The sequence below is a fragment of the Anopheles gambiae genome, chromosome 2 (assembly GCF_943734735.2).
Source record: "Anopheles gambiae chromosome 2, idAnoGambNW_F1_1, whole genome shotgun sequence".
NCBI lineage: Eukaryota > Metazoa > Arthropoda > Insecta > Diptera > Culicidae > Anopheles > Anopheles gambiae.
The window spans coordinates 44016429-44020928 of NC_064601.1; positions in this window are offsets into that span (position 1 = coordinate 44016429).

Consider the following 4500-nt stretch of genomic DNA (forward strand, 5'->3'; position numbering starts at 1 on the left):
TGTGTAAATTAGGTGATAAAATTGTCGTAAGCCACAATAAAACGTCAATGGTGTCAGCACCTTCTCACTTCGTGGTTGTGCGCTCTGTTGTGCATGTATTAAGTGTTTATTTTTATTTCACAACACGCCAGTTTGTTATAGCAATGAATGTTGATATTAAAGCTACAAATTTACTGTAGCATGATCGAGTTTCATGATAACCGAAGTTACAAAGATTATGAGAAAATAGTTACAATGTTATATTGTATCTCTTTAATTCTGATTATATGAATTGCTCTAAGAAGATGGACCGTTCGCCACTACGAAGAACTTTTAAAAATAGACTTGGAATTGTGCCTGTTACAAGAGGTTTTCAGTCTTAGTGAATCAATTTTGAATTTCTATGAAGTGTTAAATATTCAGTCCATTGAATGCTAAACGTTAAGAAAACAGTTTTTTATTAGGTGAACTTTTAATTCATAAATTCGCACTTGTTACACCACTAACATCATTTTTTTATTCTTGTCTAACATTTGCAACTGGCACGATGGCTCGTGTATCAAGTTCTGTAGGTGGCGCCTTCATTTGGACACTCCCCGACAACACCTTTAGTGTGTCCTTTTCGTGTGCGTCGAAATTTGCGACACGAGTTGCACTTCGAGATTCCCAGGGGTCAATCGTGCTTGTGCGAAGGCTCACGAATTTCTTGTCCAGCTGCCCATCATAACGACGCTACAACTGCGACAATGGTGCGGTATAAACGTTTTTGGGATGTTGAACGCCGAGTGCCTTACCATATCCCTTGGAGGTGTCTTCACTTCGTGCTAGACGTTCGTCTGCACCACCTACGTCGCTTGGGCACCATTAAACGGCTTTGGCACCAAGCGCGCTAACTGTCTGGCGGCTCCCGCTTCGACACGTCCACATATGGTAAATGGCCAATTCGGTTGGTAAAGCTAAAAACAAAATAAAACCAACCAACCAGTCACACCAAAACGAAAAAGCATAGTACTGGTCGCGGCTCTGGTTTATCTTTGGTGGCTCTCGGTTTCGTTCGTAGGAATTAATCATAGGCCGGGCGGTGTTGGTAATCGTTCTTTTATTTCACGTGAGTTCGCAGGCGGCACACAAAGGGGACACATAAAGTCGAGTAAGCTGTAGCTATGCACTTTGTCAAAGCCGCAAAGGGTGCTTCGAACGGCTCACGATCTCGCCGGCAAGCAAAAAGTGGGACCAAAAAGGAGCACACAAGTCTCAAAAAAGAGCAACCGCCCGCTGACCATTACTGGCAATCGTAATCGGTTTAATTGTAATATGAAATTCTATGCAAATATTCTTCGGCGACAGCTTTTTTGTACCGCTAGGGTCTGCTGTATTTTCGCTTTACTGCAAGGATACGATTTGTTGTATTTTTCTCTCTACAAAATAAAGACGGAACCATGTGGATAAGTTTGAATAGTTTTCTTTTTCTCATGTGTTTTGTGCACCCAATCACGAATTCGATTGATTATTCAATGCGAACAGCCTGGTGGGAGAATCGCCTAGCCCGGATCGCTTGCCAAGTACAAGGTGCAAACGAAAAATCTCGATCCATTTCCTTCCCTGAAGACATCGCGGTTAAAGTAAAATGCTCTTGCGGAATAGACAAATCGTGTTCAAACGATGGCGTTCTTACCTTTGCACCATGCCGAAGGTGTTTAATTCCCCTGGAACGACAATCGTACCGACACTTGGTCAGCTGGCTAGTTTCGATGGCTTATTAATTGAGTTGTTTTAGGTTTTGTCCGGGTGACATTTGAGTCCGAGGCCATGCTGTGGCAGATTGGCTACTGGCTCGTGAGAAGCGGTTCAAGTCGGGCGGGTGTCATGTGTCATTCGTTTGGCTGTATGTGGAGTTTGAAAACATTAATGCCTACCGCAAGTCTGTTCGGTCAGTGCGTAAAGCTGGTAGCTACCGATGAACTGTGAAATCTGGTATCCCGATCTTTGACGAGTGGGAGTTACTTACCACACTGTAATTAATTGATATTTGGCACCTTATTTCAGAAGCGCACAGTTTAAATAGTTTATTTCGTAAACATATTTCTTGAATGCTCCGCAGCATGGCGCACGGACGTCGAAAATCAGTTCGTAATGTGATTAGAAACTCATTTTCCCTCATCATAATAGGCAAGATGTTGATCAGGCGGGATTTTTGGATGATTTTTATGCTTGTTCGTTTTTCGTTTGTTCTCATTTCTATAATAGATCATCCGCGAGGTTTTGAGCTGCAGATTTATCGTTTAGTGTTTTAAGTAGTAAAAAATCTAAATATATTTTTTACCCCTTATAATGGGTTTTATCAATTTGTCAATTCAACTGCCACGACAATCCGACTCATTCATTTTCAGCATAATCCAGCGTCTGGTGAAAGATAAAATACATGATATTGGAAAGCTTATTGCATTACTAAAAGGTTTTGGTGCAGCAACTGTTCAACTTGCTTCGAAAATGGCCATGATTAAGTAAACTGGTTGAAAAATGTTTCTGAGGATATAGTGTAGAAAGAAAATGATCCATGATTTCGCATAAAGGAATATGTTACACAGTGTTTCTTGTAATTACGGCAACTATTACTGTGTTACTGTTAATTAGGAAAAAGTAATGCTGAAAAACATTTGAAATGTTTTGTGAAAAGCGTGTTTGAACTCAAACAATACTTTTGAACGAAATGAATGATCTCAAAAACAAAGATAAATTTTAACAATTGTCTCAACAGGACAATGTTCTTCATTTGCCAGACCAGAAAACGAAGCGTAAGCAAAACCAAGATTACGATCGTTTTGTAACCACGGAAGCGTTTTCTCTCTTTACGCATCCGTTGTTACATGCGTACCACATCGAAAACACAAGAAAAGAAGCAGTGAACCGTCTTAAGAGGAGCTACATAAATTGTTGCATTGTGTTCAACCATGTGAAACATCGCCAATGTTGATTGATCCTGAATCGTTTGATCGGTCGGCTTCGTCACTCTGGTAACCGCACGGAATCGGAGCTATTCTTCAGGGCACTCCCTTAATGTTGGGGCGCACAGGGCGCTCCATAATGCCGGTGCCCCAAACCATGATCGGGCTCGGCGGGCGGTGAACCGCATCCACAAGGGTGCGACCGGTGTGGCGAATTCTTGCCTCGACAATGGCACCGTCGTCATGATCGGCCAGCAGTAAGGTACGATTGGCTCTGCGTGCGGTTATTGAATTATTTATAACATTATGGGGAACGATGAACGCACTGGAATGGGTCGGAATTGGGTGAATCTCGACAATTGAGTGGCGGGGCAATGCGAGTGGTACGAGACGGGGAAACTGAATTATGCGCTGGGAAAATGCAACTTGAACGATCGAACAATAGGATAAGAAGCGATTCCATTCTAGCGTAAAGACATTTACCCAGAAGCAAGCAAACTATGCAGCCAGAACTGAACGAATTGTTGTTATCGAGGGTTTGTAAATCTTGAGAACATTTTAATTATCTTTCTTTGTAATGCACTCCAATATTGAGTAAAGTTAAGAAACTAAATTAAGTCCTTTGCGAAAACGCTACTATTCAAGGGTTGTTCATACAATTGTATAAAAAAATTCTTCAAATATGTCACATGACATACTTTGCAGGCCGGGAATAGTTCACACACGGCGATGGATCGGTGCCTTATTGGACAAAAATTCCTGCCTTTACCCATGGCAAGCACCGGGATCGGGTCGCCCGTTGAATGCCTTGCATTGGAATCGTTTCCTTCATCATCGCAGCAGCAGCCGACTCCAATTAGGGAAACCATGAAACAACATCGCACACCAAACATTCGCACGGTCAACTAGGCTGGGAAACGTTCCACGCGGAAAGGTGGACCAGGAGTGTTACTCACGGGAACGAGTTTTCCTGCGCAGAAACCTCATCAATATTCTGAGTGGGTCCGCCGTCGTTCGCTTACGGTTCACGCATATCTAGCTGCACCGGTTTCGGGATGGCTCGTGTGGTGATCGTTGATCGTTTTGAAGTATGTCCAAACAAAACAAACAAGCACGGGTGTGCGCTGCCGAGAGGTAGAGATTGAACCACCGTACGCGTGGAATGAGTATGTTTTCCCAACGACTGCTACCGGGTACCATCAAGCATTTGCCAGAATTCCAGTTTTTCCGCTCATGGGATGGTGTGAAGCTTTCTGTCGCATCAACAGAATTGTCTCGATCGTGTTCGTCTCGTGCAGAAATACGGCGGGAAGGCAAAGAGCCAATAGCAGGATGCTATTATCGATGACGACTCAAACAAGTTGCTGGGCTGCATTTGAACTGCATTGCCTAAAATATCATCAAGTTTTACCTTTGCTGCAATGCGTTGCGTTTGCTGCAGACAAGAAGCGTGAGAATCTTGCCATCGAGAAGAGAGTCTGAAATTTTTAAAACACCTAACAGTACTTACGTGTTTTTGGTTTTGCTTTTTGGTCAGTGTTTTCTTTCTATTGATCAGAACATGATTCGGTGTAAA